Below are 19698 nucleotides of genomic sequence, written 5' to 3' on the forward strand. Positions count from 1 at the left end.
ATTTATCTGGAAAGTATGACTGACAGGAGCAGCTTACTCACCATTAGATAAGTATTGCAGATGACTCATGCTGGAGTATTGATAGCTGTGCTGCTGAGATGGATATCCTGTTTTATAACAGCTGTAGTGTGATGCCAATAGCCAGGAACCTTAATTTCACTATCCATGCTTTTCTGTGAATGTGCTTTGGGTCTCTGGCACCTTTTCTTCTTGGTTTGTCCATCTAAAGGGTTCACAGGGAGGGGAGGTTTTGCTTCCCTCAGTGGGGTACAGGGTATGGGGCAGCTCATGTCACCTTGAAATAATAGCTGGTGTTGAAAGGCTGCAGCTTTTATAGCTGTTCTCCAGGACGTGCAATACTTGTCTTTTTAATAGATGCCATTAGTGACTTTCCTCGATTCTTTGGGTTTTTTGTTTTGTTTGTGTTTTTTCAGAGCCATTATATCCCTTCTTCAGCAGAACAAACCAGAAGGTGTAGAAACAGGTAAGGCATCTGCTGTTGCAGCATGTTGCTTCTGAATCATTAAGGGAAAAATACTGGCTGCAGTAAAGTGCAAAAAAAACCCTGTTGACTCAATGGCAAATGAGAGTTGTACCCAATGTACTGAGCTCCATGAGAGGCTGGAATTACTACATTCAGGGACAAATTTGCAGGCTACCTGAGAGCACGTGTCTGAACCTCCCTCTGCTTCCAAAACCACTGGCCTCAAGGCTGTGTGAACAGTAGGTGATGAGATTTAAGAAGTGATGAGCAATAAGAAGGAGCCTGCCCTTGGGGGAGATGCAAAAGGAGCTGAGCTGTGAAAGTGGGGGATATGTCCAGGATGGCAGGAGCTGCTGGGGAGGTGTTAACCCACATGGGATGGCAGGGGACTAAGGTGGCTTTAGCTTGGATAGGTGCAAAGGGCTATACAGCAATGAGGGAAATTTGGAGTCAAAAGGAGAAATTTTTCATGGGAGCAGTGCAGCGAAGGCCATGCTGCCGGTGATGGCAGCACATGTGGCTCTGCCTGATGTACCTACCTGTGTGTGTGTGGTGTCACCGGGGATGGCTGGAACCCCACCTGTAGCACACTCTTGGGCATCACCTGTGGTTCACACCATCCTTAAACTGCTGAGGATGTTTGGTTTCCATGAAGGTGCTGGGCCATGACTAAGAAGCTGTGGCTTGAGCAGTGTGTCCCTTTCACCAGCAGGAGCTTGGGGCAGGACTTTCCAGTGGGGCAGTGGAGGCGTGTCAGGTGCTGCACATGATTTCTCAGCAAATATGAACCAGAGCCCAGGAAGAAAAATCTAGCTTAAAGGTCTCTGCTGTGTCCCAGCAGCATGATTTGGGTCTCAGCATTTACTGTGAGGGTGGTGAGACACTAGAGCAGGTTACCCAGAGAAACTGTGGATGCTTCCTGTGGAACACTTCATCCCTGGAAGTGTTTAGGTTAGGCTGGACAGAGCTTAAGCAACCTGATCTAGTGAGAGATGTCCCTGCCCATAGCAGGGGGGTTGGACTAGATCATCCTTGAAGGTCCCTTACAACCCAACCCATTCTATGATTCTGTGATTTTGATACTTTGCTACACTCATTGGAGCTTGTGTTCTTCAGGCTGTAACAGCACTTTGGAGTAAAGAACTGGGTCCTGATCATCTGTAAAATAAAAAAAACTTATTGCATCTGGCTCCAGCAGAACCCCCTGCATGATGGCTTGTAACATAGTCTCAGTTAGGTCCCTGCCTCACAGAGTAGGAAATACCTTTAAGGCCTCCTCTGTTTAGGCTCTGCATCAGAGATATTCACATGCTATGAAACTACCTCAGGACTAAATTTTTTTCAGTGATAATCTGATGTGGCTCTTGGTAGAAAGGATGGGAGTTTGGCATTTGGGGATTGTATAGATCAGTCAGTGAATGCAAGGGCCAGGGCATCAGGAATTTTACCAGCAAGTTCTTCCACTTTGGCCATGTCCTCCCACACTGGCATGTCTAAAAAAGCCCCAAAATTCTGATGAATGCTCTTAACCATCACTTGGAAATATTTTTGGGGTAGAGAAATGAGAACACTTGTTCCTGCCCCATTCACCTTGCATCACTGGGGTCAGGATGGCAGCTCAGAGGCAGGATCTGTGCTTCCCCCGTGGATGGTCTCAGCTCTACATATTCAAATCAAGCACCCAGGCATGTCACCTCAGTGCAGCACGCACTGAGAGAGGCACAGGGGCTTTCCAGCCCTGCAGGCCATTATTAGTAAGAGGGTTTGCGTGTGGTGTGTCTTTTGGTTCAAGCTGTGAACTGCCACCAGGCTCTAAAAACTCTTGGTGAGCCTTGGTAATAGTATTGTAAAAACTTTCCGAGAAGCATAATAACTTCCCTATATATATATATATATATATATATATATATATATATATATATATGTATAATGTCTGAAGATGTTTGGGCATTTGTTAGTGCTGAAAGTTTGCTGACCCCAGCAGAGGGGATTTGTACTCTTGCCATCATTGGGGAAACTCAGGCAGGTAGTGGATAAGGATAAGGAGGTGGTTGTTGGGGTTTTGCTACTCTCTCTGTCAGTTTGGGATGGTGGATTTGGGGGCATGTTTGTGGGTTTGGGAGTAGGTAGAACAATTTATAGCAACATCAATGGCCTGTATGGTAACTTCAAGATTGCGCCAGCTAAGCAACCAGATCAGGGATTACAGATCCCAGGGCACCTGAAGTCCAAATAGGTTTTTAAATCACGCAGGTCATTTTAAAAGAGATAATTAAGTTTCTGAGTTCCTCAGTAGTGCCTACAAATGTTCCTGCAAATGGCTCATGAAGCACTTGCAGTCTATAACTTCTGCCAAAGGAAAATGTGCTATTAGGTGGAAATTAGCTGCCCATGTGGCATTTTCTGTCTTGGAGTCTCAGGGAGTTTTACTGGGATGTGTTAATACAGCTGCGCTGAAGGTACTACTCATCTGCACGCTCTGATAACCATCCTCATGTGAAATGAATCCCTGTGGAGCTGTTTGAGATCTTGCTGCTCCTAGTTCCCAGCCTACCTGGTTGCCAAAAGCTGCTACCCACAGAGGCAGGGCTAAGGATGAGCTAATGAGGTACATCTGCACCTTATCCCTTGTTCTGTATGAGCACAAACCCATCTTTGCTTACTGGGAGAACTCCCACCAGGTGGGAAGCTGCAATGTGGCATATCTATTCTGCCACCCCTTACTGGGGCAATGGAGGATTAAGGGCTGGAAGTGCACTGAGGTGGAGGCAGTGACATGTCAGGTGCTGAAGTTAGGCTTTGAGAGCAGTTTTGCCCTCTGGAAGTGTCTGCTTTTTTTGCACTTGACTGGTTGGCAAGGTGGGAGTCATCCCCCCACCATGTAGGTCAGCAGTGCAGCTTTTGGTTTATGCTGCAGCCAGAGGCGATCTAGTCAACATTGTCCATAGAGTTTTAGGTGTGATGGACCCCTGATGAATGGGGCAAATTACACCTTCATCTTCCTTGGCTGTGTGGCAGATTCTTCATCCCCTGCAAAAGCACCCTGTGCGGACTTGTTTGGATGCAGGTGCCAAGGCTGCAAACACCTGTCTTTGATGAGATGTGGCGTGCCCCAGCCAGCTAACTCCAACTAGATACAGTATTTCAGATGGCTCTAGGATGGGTGAGATGAATCCTACACCTGCTGTAGCAGTGCTCATGCCCTGGGCTGTCTGGGGAGGGAGGCGGGTGTTAAAGCAAGCTTGCAGTGAATCTGACTTCCCATTCTTTTCTGAAGATGGTGGTCAGATCAAGGCCAGCTTGGAGAAGGGAAAACTCCTGTAGGTCACTTGCAATTTGGCAGTGCCTGAGTCACCCACAGTCTGTGCACCCACTGCGTCCGTGACCTGTGGATGTGATGGGGAGGCAAAGGAGGACTTGAGGGCATGGCACGGCACAAGAACAGTGTGGAATCCTTTCAGGAATAGTGTTGTTTGAGGCAGTACAGGGACAGTAAATACTGTCCTTTTCCTCAAAGATTCAATTAGTTTTGTGGCAAAGGTTGCTTTCTGTCTTGGCTCAAGGATTTCATAATTTTCACACTTGCCTTCTGGAGGTCCACAGGCCACGTGAGCATGGGGAGCAAGGGCTGATGGATGCTTGGTGAGCATTCTTACACTGGTGCACAGGGATGGTTGTGCCATTGAGCTCTGGCTGCGTCTCTTTCCAGCTCCCAGCACCTTCTCCCTTTTAGATGATCCCTGGTGCAGGTGTATGGGTCTGGCTCTGCCATCTGCACTGGTTATGGTGGCAGCAGATTTCCCCCCTCCAAAAGGGGTTCTCCCTGGCTGCTGCAAAGCTTGAGCAGGGAGCTGCTCCAGCTGACCCTGCTATTGCAGCAGATCTATAGATGTACTATGAGCAAGGAGCAGGGGAAGCACCTGGAGACACATCTGCATTGGACCATGTCACACAGCTGTCCTAATTGGGCAGCAAGCCCGGTCAGTAGGTTTGCACAGCGCCAGTGTCCTGCACGTATGGCCTCACCAGCCTGTCCCAGACAGTGTCAGCCTGTACAAGAGACTGGTGCTTGTTTGGTTGTGTCTTAAAGCCTTGATTGCTATCAGATCACTACCCCTAGCCTCCCCCAGCTTCATTTTTCTCTTTGCATTTGGAGTTGCAGCCTCAGTTGAGTGAAAACACTCAAGCTAAACCCTGTGCCCCAACGGCTGCTCATCTGAAAGTGCGGAGCCAGCTCGCAGCAGCTGCTAAAATATCAGAACTGAAGTGGGGAATGAAAAGTGAGCTGGTGATTAAGACCCAATTTCCTGTCGTGGCCCCACAGTGTTCCTGCCGGCAGTGGAGACATTGGCAGCAGTGGTGTGAAATGTCTCAGCCTTCTGCCTTGGGCTGGCTGAGCACTTGCACTGCCGGGTGCTGCTCGCTTGTCTCAGTGCTTTGTGGATGATGGTTTGGCTGAGCTCAAGGGGACAATGAGGATCCTTTTCAGGAAGAGGGGAAGGGTAGGGAGTCCATGCAGACTGCTCCTGGCTGAGATGGTGTTGGAAGCAGCCGTGGTGAGACCCAGGCCAGCCCTGAAGCAGGCTCAAGTTAGTTGTTTTGTGTTGCCTGGAAGACATGAAAGAGTGCACAAGGTTTAGGAACACTGGGAACACTGATCCTCTGGATCTTTTTCTCCTATCTCTGCCAGTAATATTCCTTGGATCCACTATTTAGGACTGGGAGAGAAGAAAATGCAAAAAAGAGAAATTGCTGCTAAAAGGATGGTGAAGCTCCCAAGCTGATGCTGTTTGTTCCAAGGGCACGTGGGTTGTTCACCTGTCCTACTGCTCAGTCCCTCATGTACCTAAATGTTGTAAAAGAGCAAATGCATTAGAATTAATTTATCTTTTTGGACTTCTTGCATTAGAAGTTCATTCAAGAGAAAACATGAAAAATTGAGTGCAAAGATGATGCTGATGGCTTTTCCTCTAAGGAAGGCTGTTCCACTTGCACTTACTAACGTGCTCTATGTGTATGAGTATCAAAGGCAGCTTCTGGTTTCATTCTCACCCTGGAAGTGCAAATCACTGCTCTCCTGTCTGTGCTCCAACAGCTCCTAGGTCTGTGTTGTAGAACCTGATGTGTTTCAGCAGTCCAAACCACATTGATCGGAGCAGTAATGTGCAGCACAGAGATGGGACTTTCTTACACTTCTTCATCCTTTGAAGAAAGTCAGTTGCAAAACCCTCTGCAAAGACCCCAGCACCCCACAGACCGTGGTGCTTGCTCTGCACTTGGTGGTTACCCCATTTCTTTCTGTGTTTAAAAGTCAGAGCAGCTCCCATCACCCACCCCTCTTAAACCCACCAGAATCTCTCACTAACTTACACTCTGCGAAGGTGAGTTACTGCTTGATTGGGCAGCATGAGCGACCACTGCTTGAAACTGTTGGCTTTTGCTCTTCCTGGCTTCCCTTGGGATCACCTGGATCTCCTCCAAGGCTGCCCTTTCCTCTGCATTCATGCAGCTCTCAGTGTGACTGGCATGGCTGGGAAGGCGTCTGTTGTATGAGGTCACATAAATGCCCTGCTCAAATCTGATCAGTTTGAAGGAAATGTAAATAGAAATGTAAATGCATTTTTCACAGAACAAGTAGTCAGCAGATGGGAGAGACTCTCACAGACAGTGTGGGAAGATGGGAGGGAAGCTGTTGGGGAAGATGTGCTGTTTCACAGCAGCCAAGGCAATTACCCTGAATTGGTATCCTTTACTGCCACTACTTTCCTCCAGCCCAGGAGTACTCCTCTGCAGGTGTGCAGCCTGCTGGGGCATGCATGGCCAACATGCAAAAGGCAAGGAAGGGGTGAGAGGGGACTGTTGATCCTGAGCCTGGCAGAGCATCACGCATCATCTTTCCTGTGTGAGGAGGGGCAGCTTTTTTGTAGAGAAAGACTTCCTGCGCTCACGAAGAGACTTGTGTGATATCCTCTGCCAGGGGGAGAGTGGTGTTTTATACTCCTCTGGTGCTTTTCATACCAGAGGAGTTCAAAGTGCTTTTAAGACTATTTTCATAGTCCTGAGGAAGGGATGAGCAGTAGGTTTTGCATGAAATGTCCTTTCCTGCCAGGAGAACAGCACCCAACTGTGCAGCTGCAGTGCTAGAAGCCAGAGCTTTTCCAACATATTGACTTCTGCTTGCCAGTGAAGCAGCACCTCAGCACAGTGTCATTTCAGGAGTCTGGAGGAAGAGCTACTCAGAATTGTTTTGAGTATTTTAGGAGCTGTTTTGAAGGAGAATGGATTAAAGGAGAGGAAATAGTGCAGACATGGAAGGTAAACAGCTGCATTTTGAGGAGGCAGGACAAGTATGGCTTTGAGGTGATAGCAGGGAACAGACTGCAGATTAATTTGTGTGCATAATGCCACCATACAGATACAAAACACTTCCCTCTTCGACAGAGAGATCTTTCATATCAATCTACGGAGGAAACAATGCTTGGTTGAAAGAAACTGCATAGGCTTAGTCTGGTGGCACCTGGCATATTCCCTAGTTCTGGTTCCCCAGGCCAGCAAGGCTGTAGAAAACATGAAGAATATGGAAAACCAATAAACTTTCTCCTAGGATCCAAGCCAGAAGAGTGTTCTTCTGGGATGATCCAAATGTCTTTAACTAAACTCCTGCAACTGAGAATGGCAGTTTTGTTGGCATCTGTTAGTCGCAGCACAGAAAGACAGCAGATTGTGTCACCATCCTGACTTCCAGGTGATGGTCACAGGGCAGGGAGGCCGAGGCAGAAGCAGAAAATCTGGTGCAAGAGGAAGGATCTGCTGTAGTGAAGAGACATGAGAGATTGAACAGGATGATCCCAGTGTCCATCCATGTCAGTCTGTGGAAGAGGACTGGTGTGGGCAGCTCACCAGTGTGTCCTGATGTCACCGAAGATGGCGTGCAAATGGCAGTTCCTCATGCTGTGGTCTTTATTTAGAGTTCTGTAGCCATCCACTAGCCTGTCTTGAATGGCTTCTCCAGTGTGATGCCATGTTCATGACCTCATCTACCAAGCAGTGCTGGCATATGGTGTAAGTCAGGAACTGCATGGGAGAGCAACCAGAGGTGACCCGGGCAGGCATGAGCCATTTCCAGTGGTCTCCCTGCTGCTTTCTGGCTTTGCTCAGTCTGGTGGTGGAATATGTGCTCCCACTTTGCAGTGTGTCCAGCCCAGCCCAGAGGCTGCAGGTCACGCTTTGATGTGTCTGCCCTTTGCCAGCTATGCTAGCTTGGCTCGCTTGCCAAGTCCACGTTCAGCATGGCAAGTGTCAGCAGCAGAGCCAAAGGATTCCCAGGGTGTGTTGGATTCTGCTTGCAAAGCCTGCAAGGAGATGGAAAAGGTCATTTTGTCTGGGGCAGGGGAGGAGGAAAGAGGCATAAGGAATGATGCCATGTGGATTTGTTTCATTCCCTTGAGGAAAACAAAGCATCTCTGCAACAACTTGATGATCCTGGAGATCTTTTTCAACCATAATGATTCTGTGATTATGTGATTCTGTGACAGGAGAGCAGCATGGAAACCAAAACTGAGATAAGGAAGAGATAAAAAACTGAGAGAAAGAAAGAGATAAAAACTGCCTTGCTCCTTAGCAACCTTCTCTTGCATCTCACCTCGCTGGGTCTCTTTACTACCAACAGTAGGGAATAAAAAGGCGGAAAAAAAAAAAGCCACAAGATGAGTTTTGAATGGATGCCAAGGTTGATTTAATTAGATGTATTGAATTCGTTAACTTCTGAACGATGTGGCTGTCACGCAGCACAAGTGACGAGCTGCGAGCGGCGATGGCAGCGTGGCACCGACCTGCCAAAAGGCTCAGCAAAGCAGAAGGATTGACCTACTTCCCTCGGCTCCACGGAGAGCACAGGCAACTGCCCTCCACTTGCTGTTGCGTGCTCCCTGGAGGGCTGTGCATCCCTCTGTGCAGGGGAGAGCTCAGCAGCCCAGCATTGCCCATCATCTCCAGCACGAGCCCGGGGCTGGGTAATTGTCCGTGTGCCCTTGGGAGGCAAATCGCTCAAAGCAAGGGCTCCTGCTTTGTGTGCTGACTTCTGTCGTCTGGCTGACACTGATTTTCAGCTTCTCCCACCTAGTGCACCCTTAAAAAAATACCAGCGTTCTCTGATAATGGGCCTAAATGCTGTTGCAGCTGATAAGGGTGATAAAATCACCCGTGCACACTGCCATGGCAACCTACGGCTCTTAGGTCTTGATGTGTGCCTGCTCTTTGGTGTGAGTGTGGATGTGTGGGTTTGTTAGAGACTCAGCCTGGGAATCACCTGAGTCTGGAGGATTTGTTTCCTATTATGAGCTCTGACATGGATACAGTGCCACTGAATGGCTCCTTGTCTGGCTAGCCACCCTCAGCGTGGAGCAGAGCATGCTTTCCCTTGTACCTTGCTGGGGCCCTGGCAGTGCAAATGGCATCTCAAAAGATTTGTCAGTGCCAGGAAAGAGGCTTCCGAAAGAGAAATTTGTTTCCAAATGAATTCTGTAATGGTTATCAAGAGGAACTGCTGGGTGTCTGCTCCCACGTCTGCCATCATGCAATGAATGTGTAGATCCAGAGTCCTCGTGCAGTGACGATAGGATCCCTTTGAGACTGGAATGTCCTGGACAAGTAACATTCCAGCTAAAGAAATCCCAACAACTGAGTGGCATTCTGATGTTCTGCCCTTGGTACCAGCCACGAGCCGAACTCCATGCATTTGTTTGGCAGTCTTCTCTCATGTCTCATTAGTGTAGATGCAAGAATATGTCCTGTCAAACCATGTCTGTTAAGTGGTGAAGAGAGAATGTGGATTTCCTAAGCTTCCAGCACAGAAGTGGTGCTGTTGTGATAGGGAGTGTTTGCCAAGATCTATGGAGCACGAGGACACTGACAGAGATATTTGTGAAATGCACAAGTATAGAAGCGCTGCACGAAACCATGGTCTGGGTTGTGCTGAATATCGCTGTGTGACCAAATGAGATGCTGACAGGAAGGAAGCTTTGGCACGCCATCAGCCTCCTCTGATTATTGTCAGTATTAAGCCTGGATTGAAAACACCAGGCCAGGTAGTCACACAATATGGTGGGGAACTTGCTATTTCAGTGGGGAAATGAGACAGAGCAGCATTGGGGAAGTTGTCTGAGGTCACTCAGAGAAGACAACTGGGATGTTGTTTCCCACCACCCAAGCTCAGGCCTTCTCTTCTTACCTCAAGTGTAGCTTCTTCTCTTGGCCCTACAGCATCACTCAGCTTGAGGAGAAAAGGGTTGCTTGGGTGGGGAGATGAAAGAAGAAATGTTATTTCATTGAGCAATGTCAAGAAATTAGACGGGAAGAAGAAAAAGAGGATGGATGGAAGGAATCCAGCTGTCTTCTGCAGAGAAGAAATCTCTTTGTAGCATTGAGGCTGCTTTCAGGGTTCATGATTCAGCTTTCAGGTTGGTTGTTGATAGTTAGGATGTTTTCATTTTGACTTCATCTGTTGACAAGACAGTAAGAGCTCTGTGAGGACGCGTATCTCTCCATCACATATGACTAATTGTATTGGGACAGCCGTGAGCACAATAACACTTCTGTTTTCCTCCAGAACAGCTCCATTACAGACTGCCTGGTAGCTGAGCCCCAGCAAGTGTTTTTGCAGTTTTGCTGATTGTGCAGCCCAGATAACCTGTGAGAGAGCAAACATGGAAAGTGTTGAATATTCAGCTCAAAAACCAGAAAACAGTCTTGTTTCACTGCTTGTCTGAACTGAGCTTTTAACTGCGTGTTGTCAATGCTTTTCAGGAAAGTCATCTCATCTGGGACACGTCATCTGGCAGCGAAGTGCTCCCATTTAGGGACAGCCATCAAGAGTTCTGCAAAGGCCAGGGCTCATTGCTAGGCACTATTGTCTTTGCAGCTTATTTTTGTGTTTTACTTTTCCCATCTCCTTGGAGAGCAAAACTCAATCTGTGCAAAACAGATGCATTTTTAAACAAGATTTGTCTTAGTGTTACACTCAAACTGTCTCCAAAAAAGCCAGTACATAGCAGAAGCTAGCAGAAGACTTTCTCCAGATGTTTGCTGCTGTTCGTCCTATTTCTGCAGCAACCCAGGAGTTTTGGTGCAATGTAAGTACTGAATTTAAACTTCTTGGTATTAAACTGGTCACCCCCTGCTCCTCAGGGTAACAGCTGTATTTATGCATGAAAGCCACACTCTCATTCCTCAAGAAGTGTGTCGGCACAGATGACCCTCTGACCTCAATGTATCAGCTCAGTGGTCAACAGCCTTATGCAGAAAGAGCTTTGGTGTGCAACTCTTCCACTTGGTGAGTTTAATCTATGTATGGATTACAACAGAAAGTTCTCTACAAGAGGCTATGCAGGTTTTAAGCTGCCCTTGCCTTTGATGAAATCATTGCTTGCTCCTCAAGGAGATTTGTGATATCTGGAATCTGCATTCATAGTGGGCAGGTGGGCAGTCTGTCCAACATAAGGAGGTAGCGGAGATTTTGTGACTCTTCCTCTGTCCCTTTTCCCTAGGAGAGAAGCCAGCTTTCCTGCCTGCAGCAAGACACCCCTTCTGATTTAGGAGTGCAAGACTGCTTCTGTCATGATACCGTGACAAGGTCACAGTTTCTGTCTGGGTGTTAGAGGTGAACCCTCCTAGTCAGTAGGAGAAGGATGATGCACCAGGAGGTAGCCAGTCAGTGCAGACCTTCTGAGGGCTTTGACTTCTCATAAAAAATTCACCAAAGGTCCATTTCAGTCTGTTTCTCCTCTCCTTGCTATGTTGGACTTGTTGTTTGTTGATAGAGGACAGGAGTTACCTAAGGAGCTCTGGGCGACTGAATAGAGGAGCTGAGCTTGGGATGTGAACGTGGCAGCTGCAGACACCAAGGAGGAGAATGCTGACTGCTCTCCTGAAAGCGTGAGAAACCTCTGGACACGGACAGAGTGTGCATGGCATTATGACTGATCTGCCCTGGATGAGTGCTCCGCAGATGCCCCTTGCAAGGGCTAATGCATGTGTCTGCAGCTCTTAAAAATAAGGATGTTTCCCAATGTCCCCTGTCAGCCTTGAGCATAGTTCCCATCATTCCTGTTGGATGCCCTGCGGTGGGAAGAGCAGGCGTGCTGGCTGCCAGTTCAGGTTTAAAAATGATGTCTGTGCAAAGTCCATCCTTGTCTGGACTCCAAGGGACTGCTGTGCACAAGGCCTTCACACAGTCTCCTTAACAGGCTCCTTTTCACTTTTTCCAGGGACTTGCACTGTGCTTCATTTCAGAGTGATCCAGTGAATTAACATATTGTTGCTGCTGCCTGGGTAATTGCATGCCCGGGGTCTGCTCTGCTCCAGCACAGTCTTCCCGGCTTCCCAGACAGAAAGCATCCTTCTCCTTTGGCAAACAAAGTTGCAAGTATTGCCCTGAGGCCTAGCTCAAAGACTGGAGGAATGGGAGGGTGGAAAGAGGAGAGGGAAGCTGGAAAAAGGAGAGGGAAACTGTTTTAGAAGGTATATCTGGCTTCAAGAGCTTACCTATCAATGAGGAGCTGGAGTTGGGGTTTTTCAGCCTTTTTTCTTCACAAAAGTACTAATTTTGACTGAAGCTGTGGTTTTCTTGCTGATTTATGCAGACATTGGTATGGGTGCAGTTACAGAAATTTAGTTTAGCTCAAGTCACCATGAGGACTCAGAACTGCTTGAAATGAGCTGTGCTGGGTCACACAGGAATTTCAGCAGAAGTTGAAACTGAGTGGTCTGATAACCTCTTTGTACTGAAAATAAAACTCTTTAAATAGGTAGGTGTAAAAATGCTTGCTGGTCTCACTTCCAAATGCAAAAAAAACTCACATGTGGATAAACCCTTAGAGCCTCTAAGTTCCTGTGAGACGAGACCACATCACAGAACACTTTGGTGAGCATATTATCGAAACAGGGTGGGTTTCTTAATGCGGATGCAAGTTTGCATTTTTGTAAGATGATATTTGGTCAGGACTGACTTCTGGTGGGGAGCTGGCATCCCTTAAGCAATGGTCTCCAAAAAGAAGTGTGGTTATGTACAACATGAGGAGGGCAGCTTTACCTCCTAGTACAGCTTGGCTGTCAAACAGATGCATTAAGTGGATTGGGAGCATGCAAACTCAGGGATAGTGGGGAGGAAGTTGACTTATGGCTCTGCCACTGACTTTTGTGGTGACCTGGGGTGAGAAGATGAGCCTCTCCTTTTCTACCTCCTCCTTCGCTTCTGCCCACCCAGCACATGTAGCAATCACCTTGTAGTTTGTATGGGTCCTTCTAAAAAAGCTGGAACTATCTGTAAAGTCCCTTTTCATCTTCTCAGTTGTGAACATTTCCTGTCCGTTAAGCAGCATAAGCTATTTTGACTGAAAGGAAGACATTTTTCCAAAACTCTTTTTGACACAAGGGATGGAGAGGATGATGTGGCCATGTTGACAGTGTAGCTGGGTCATCCTGCACCAGAGCTGTGCAGTTTGTGGGGCATAGGAAAGATTATTGAGGCATTTCCATCCTGTGGAATAGAGGCTGCAGCCTTGGGCAGTATATGGAGATCCCTGTTGTGGTTGACCTAGCCATGGGCCTTAGGGAATCCCGCTTGTTCTGTAACTATGTGTGTGTATTTATGCACATACACAGAGGAGAAAGATGGATGTGTGTGCTGCAGATGGGACGTGGACAAAGGTTCCTTGGCCACTGGCACCCCAGCTGAGATGAACAGATGAGCCACTGTGGGACTGCATGCAGGACTGAGGTTTGTTGTGTCCTGAGATGAACATAAGGCACAGTGCCCAGGGGTGCCTTCTGGGCCTTCATGGTCTTGGATGTGGTGGTTTCTCTAACTCTTTCATTTGGGAGATATCGCAATCCCTGAGCGCTGAGTGATTCCCACCCTTTCCTCTAAAGCCTTTGCAGTGGTGGCAGTTTGAAGATGTCCTGTAGGATGATATAGGCTGAAAGGGATCTTGGGTGGGTCAGCTGTGAGATCAGACCAGGTTGTTCATGACTTTGTTTGGTTAAGTCCTGCTTTCAGTGAACTTGGATGTGTTCCCAGTGACCTCCCTGCAGGTGCTGGGGCTGCTGCTGCATCCCTCAAAGCCATCTCTTGCCCTGGCTGAACAAGCCCAGCTCCCACAGCCTCTTCTCTTTGGGCAAGTTACAAGTGCTCCTCCACTGCACTTGCTCTAGTTTGTCCATGTGTTTCTTGTACCAAGACAAGATGCAGTGTCTAGATGGGGTCTAATGAGTGCTGAGATCTCCTGGCTGTTTCTGCTCCTGCAGCTCAGTAGGCTGTTGGTCTTTGCTGCAGTTCCTTTCCTAAGGTCCAGTTGGCCTTTGGTCCCAACAACTGTTCCAGCCCTTGAGGAGTGGCAGAGCTGCTGGGACATGGGGTTGTGCCTAGATGATAGTTAAATAGGACCCCTGTAACTGTGCTTGGAAAACCTGAGTGTTTCTCCACAGCCTGGGGGGAAGAGGAGCACAGAGGAGCCCTGAGGTGGCAAAGTCTTCTTCTCCCTGCTAATGGTGTGGGCTCCTGTAGGGAGAGACACAGAGCCCAGACAGAGGAGGTGATGACCTGAGTTCTGCAGAAAAAAGCAAAGAGGTGTAGTGTTATAACTACCCCTGTCTCACTTAGTCATCTGGAAAGCCAGATTTTACTCGCTGCTCTGCTTCCCGTGGGGCTGTGACTGTTGATGGCCATGGACAGCTGAGGTCCTGCAATAACAGTGCACAGGGCTGTGGAACATACCTCACTGTGCTCACTGCTGGGCTTGAACCCCCACCCCTGGAGCCATGTGTAGAGGAATAGTGTGTATACATGTATGTATACCATACTCAAACAAAATGCTGCAATTCCGTGCTGTGCTGCCAAATTAGTGTGTGAGTTTCAAAGCAGCGACCTATATTCTTGACGTTCCAAGAGCCTTGGGAAAAGATCAATTTCTTAATGCTGTACTAATTTAATAAATATCTTTTTTTAGTGTAGGAAGGCAGCAATAAAAGACAAAAAGTAGAAAGAAAAGACAGAAAGACCTGTACAATCATTTTAAAGGTTTTCTGCTTTTCCGTTCATGTTCTTTTCAGGAAATGAAACTGGCTATATATGGTATAGGATTGAAACCACATATCACAAGCCACTGTCAAGTTCATGAAGTGACCACATTGAAAAAGTAGTGAAAAATAGGTTTTTACTGGTGCCTTCCTAGCCTGTAGGAATCCTGGCTGTGGCTTGTCATTGTAGTAGAGTGAAGATTTGCATTTTCAAGTTGGCGGTTTTCCTTTTTGCTCTTCTACTTCCTACAAACTAATTTAGTGCAGTGTTAATTGTGAATCTGGAATGCAAATCAACTCACCTGCTTGTTTTTTCTTTCATTTTCAGATTTTCTAAGTATGGAAGCTCTCCTGAGGAGCTGCATTGTGCACTGCTGCCCCTGGGATGGGACACAGAGCAAGGAGTGAAGAAGAGCTGTGATGTGCCACTGCTTTTGTGAGGAGAGGGGTGTTCTGGCATGTCATATGGTGCCAAAAGACATTTTACTCTTGGCAGCAAAAATCCTTATCCTCCTTGTTGCTTTTTTTTTTTTTTTTTCCCAGGACAGATGCTATTTCCTGTTAGAGATGCTTTGTATGCAAATCAAGGTGGTACAACAAGAAAAAAAGTCCTGAAAGCAATCACACCAATAAGCTCAGCCCACTGGGGAATTCCTGCTTATCATTTATCTTTTGTTTTTTCAGTTCTGTACAAGATACTTCTTTGACTGTACTTTCTTACAGTCTTTAATGTTTGTCCTGCCAGACCTCTTGCTTATGAACTACAGTGCTTGCATTTTGCAGGGCTCCATGTCAGTCTGCACAAACAAAAGGCAGTAGGTGCTGGAAATTTGGGTTAACAGTCCCTGTGTTTCAGCTTGATCTTGCATTGATCTGGTGCTTTCTTAAATTCAAGCCAGACATGAGCCTCACACTACAGATTGCCACATGCCTATAGTGATGATCTACTGGAAAGGTGATCCCAGAAACCTCAGGAATGCAAAAAAAAGAGAGATAAAAAGCAAAAAGAAGCCAGCAAAAAGTTTACCTAGTAACTTAAACAGGAGCAGGATTTGACTTGAGGCACCTCAAGAGATGGTGTGGGCAGCACTGCACTAATCAGTAACGCGAGTTGATCACCTCATTGCTCCAGCAGAGCAAATTCACATAGAATCACAGACTGGTTTGGGTGGGAAGGGGCTGTAAAGATCATCTAGTTGAACTCCCTTGCCATGGTCAGGGAGATCTTCTATCAGACCAGGTTGTTCAGGCCCCCTTCCAACCTGGCCTTCAACACTTCCAGGGGTTGGGCATCAACAACTTCCCTGGGCATCTGCTCAGCCTGTGCCCTACAGGTGTCCCTATAAGTGGATGGGGCTGAGCAAAGCCTTGCTCTCACCAGGCTGCCACCCTGCTGATGTTACAACAGGCTGTGAGGGTGAAAAAAAGACTCAGAAACAGAAAAGGATGTGTCAGACAGCTGTAGAACAGCATTGCCAAAGAACATTCTCGTGCGTGTCTAGAGATAGCCACTGCAGCCCAGGTCCTGTTGAATCATGCTGTGGTTGTTCTGGCCTTTGTGTGGGTAACAGTGATAATCACTGTGTGTGGTGTTGGGTTTTATTGTTTCTTTTTTTTTTCCTTAAATGTAAAATTAACAGTCAAATTAGCATTGGTGAGCAGCAAGCCTGGTGCAGCTTTTATCTATCCTGAACCTCGGAACAAAGGAGGGGAGGAAAATGGCTTGACCAGTTTGGCAGCCGTGCACGTAACGGTCCTGGAGTTCAAAGCAAAGGGCACAACAGTCAGATACCCAAACCCGCCTGGGCTTTGGCTGATAAGTCACATTTCAAAGTAAAAGGCAATCCTATAGGGGCTCTGCTGAGTGCCTAAAGCTCCAGTGCTGAGTCTTCTTTAAAAGGGGATTTCATAAGGAGTAATATGAACAGAAATGGCTCTTTTGTGGTTTTACACATTCCAGGCATGCCAGGACTGTTCCTGTCAAGGATGGGCAGTCTCTGGGGTTTTGGGGTTTTGAAATTTTTTTTCCCCCCAAATATTTGCCACAAACTAGCAAGCTGAAATGGTGAAAAATAAATAAGAGTTGCAAAATCATTACAGTAGCAGTAATGGAAACTGTGAGGCTTATACTTAAATTGGCTGTGGGGTTTCACTCCATCTTCTGCGCTGTTGCGCTGTGAGGATTACTACTTTTACCTGCTATGATCACTTCAGGGTGGATGATTTGAAAGCAGAGCTTTAACTGTTTGTAACCCAGGACCTCAGAAAACAGTGCTTTTGGATTTTTCAGAAGCAATACCTTTTTCAGCTGAAGCACTGTTAAATCTGAATTTTATCAGTGTCAGTGCAGTTATGTGGCCATACAGCATCTTTACGTGATAATTTCTGCAGGTCTGTGTGTATAGAAATGGGGCCCAGCTGTTCCTGCTTCAGGTGCACTTTTGTTTCACAGAGGTCATGCAGGCTTGGATTGCACCTGTGCACATTAACACAAAGTTTTAATTGATGTAAGAGTTTCAACGCACAAAGTTGTGGTGCCTGAAATCTTGAGGGAGAGAACTTTTGCTCTGCCTTGAAACAGTCTGAAGTTTCATGTGCAGTAATACAATAGATGGGTTGTGTAGACCTGCCCTGTTAGATGAGGGTCTAATTCATAAGCCTACGTGTCCTGTTCTTCTCCACATGGCTACTGCTCCTGTTGACATAGTCCTGTGTCTGGTGTAGTAGCAGGACCTCATGGACAGCTGGGAAAGCCACGGCCAGAGATGTTACTGCTGTCACCTCACAAAAGGTATGGCTGTAACAATGTGCCATCAAATGTGTGCCTCAGCCTCCCTGAGACACCCTACACAGACACTCAGTACCTTTATTCCAGCACACTGACCACAGCCATCTCAGCACCTTCATGAGCTGGAGCTGCGCCTTTATCAGCTCTGCAGGTGACACTAATCCTTCTGTGGGGAGAGCAGAAAATGGAGCCTGGCTCATCCCAGCAGAGTCTGAACCATGGGACCATAGATACCATCCTGAGAATTTGTTTTCAGCCCAAGTTTGACTGGGCACAAATGCAGACAGAGGGTGAGAAAGCATCTCTTTGAAAGTGGCAATAAAAGAGACACTGTTGGAATGAACCTTCTGGCCTGGTTTTATTAAATGTGAATATGGTTACTTAGTAGTGAACAGGAACTGGAGTGGATTTAGGAGATGGTCCCCCCTTCCATCCTCCAACACAGGCTGATGTTACAGGGAAGTCTCAAGGCTGTTGCCTGGGCTGTTGGGTCTGTGGATGGAGGAACTTAATCACCAGCGTTGCCATCAAATGCTGCTCTTACAAAATACAAGGAAGAAGTGCTTGTGTTAATTCTGTGCTCAACATACATATTTTTCATCTTAGACAAGTCTGGTCTTCCAGCCTTCTGGACTACTGCCATTTTGGGTTTGGGAATTTATTTTTTTTTCTTTCCCCATCAGTGCTACCAACCACAGAATTTTGGAAACAAAAAGTCGGAATGGGGTGTTCAGCGGTGAGCTGTGTTTTTACTAGGCCAATCTTTTAGGAGTTGGTTTTGAAGTGGATTTCATTCTGTCCACTCAAGGTCTCTGCTGTGGAAATATTTATTGCTGTGAAACTGTAGCAAGCTTTATAAGTGGCAGGAAAAACTACTTTTGTAACCAAACAAGTGTGGTTTCCCTACAAGTCACACAGGTGTACATTTGGAATTTTTTTGTTTTGTTTTGTACCAAAACAATTTTTCCACTGTGTTATCTGGAGTGGGAAAATGAGTGGACCTTGTATTTTAATATAGATTTCATCCATTTTGTCACAGCAGAAGCGTACATAGAGATTCTCTGTTATTCTTCTTTTTCTGTGTATTTGCTTTGTGGTTTGTGCCTTAGAATCTCTGTTTTCCTCTTTTTGATGGTTTGAGAGTTTTGATAGAGACAGCAAAAATGCTTAAAAATATTAATGCCCTTGGGAAGGCTACAAAAGTTATGCAGTGGTGAAGAGATGCAGACAACCTGTAGAAGAGCCAGATTTTGACAGCATGGGAAGTGGTTAGTGCCTCATTGGACATCATCACATCAAAGCTGGACAGTGGGCTCTTGAGATACTCTGTTTGAACCACAAATTGCTGGGCTTTGGGCAGAAATCACTGTATGAAATTCTGTGGTCTTCATTAGGCAGGCGGACAGACAAAATAATTTTGCTGGTTTCTCTTGGCTCTTAGAATTTATGAATCACATAGTCAGGGTGTTCTGGGGGGGGGATTTGAGTTTCCATGAAAAGTTTGCCATGGTAGCATGCAGACAACAAAACCCATCTGTTCTCTTGTCCTTTCATCACGCTGTGTTGCTTTCGAATTGTTCCAGAAGGAGGATGAAATTGGGCTTGTTATTTAAATTTCAGTATGGGTGGCCAAAGCAACTCTACCTTGGTTATTATGGGCCTCCTGTGACCACAGGAATGGATGGTGCCTTATGCCAGCCCTGATTTAACAAACATCTGAGGACCGACTCAGCACTGCAGCATAGCCCATGGGAATTGTGTTCCATGGGATCCTGCAGCAAGGCAGTGTCTGGGAATATCTCCTCACACCCTTTAGTAGTAAGGATGTCATCAGCCCTTGTAGGCTGGTATCTGATTAAATAGCACAGTGTGGGAAAAAAAATACACACTAATTTATGGCAGTTGAATGTGTGTAGCTGGGAGGAAAGAACTCAGGTTCTGTCTGAAGTTGTGTGAACCCATCTGGGGAGCAGTGTCAGGGAGAGAATCCATGGGATCCTCATGTGTGATCATGTGAGAGCAAGCTCGTGATGGAGCTGTGAGACAGAAAGGAACCCTGCAACTCTGGAGAACAAGTAGGAGCAGGGATGTGACTCGTGACTTTGACCTTTTAAAGGGGGACACACTGCCTGGTTGTCTGTACTTGAAGAAAGGAGGGGTGGTGCCAGGAAGAATTCATGGAAAGCCACAGATGACTTGGGTTTGCTTTGACTCCAGGCATGAGGAGTGCAATGTATTTGCTTAATTGGGATGAAGGCTGGCAAGGGGGTGACTTGACTGCCACATGTAGAGGAAGAAAGTTTTGATCAGCAGGTTTGGGGTAAGGAAGACCCTTTCTAGGGGAAATTTCTAG

General features: G+C 46.8%; 1 long non-coding RNA gene across 3 annotated transcripts in view; it reads left to right on the forward strand.

Annotated features, from left to right (window-relative positions):
* The window catches only part of LOC119698382, a 146915-nt gene that overhangs the window by 109329 nt on the left and 17888 nt on the right, over window positions 1–19698 (forward strand). For all 3 annotated transcript variants that reach the window (XR_005256147.1, XR_005256146.1, XR_005256145.1), the window contains exon 4: window positions 1–19698. This exon is cut by the window's right edge. This is a non-coding gene — a long non-coding RNA (uncharacterized LOC119698382).

Source organism: Motacilla alba, chromosome 2 (genome assembly GCF_015832195.1).
Source record: "Motacilla alba alba isolate MOTALB_02 chromosome 2, Motacilla_alba_V1.0_pri, whole genome shotgun sequence".
Taxonomy (NCBI): domain Eukaryota; kingdom Metazoa; phylum Chordata; class Aves; order Passeriformes; family Motacillidae; genus Motacilla; species Motacilla alba.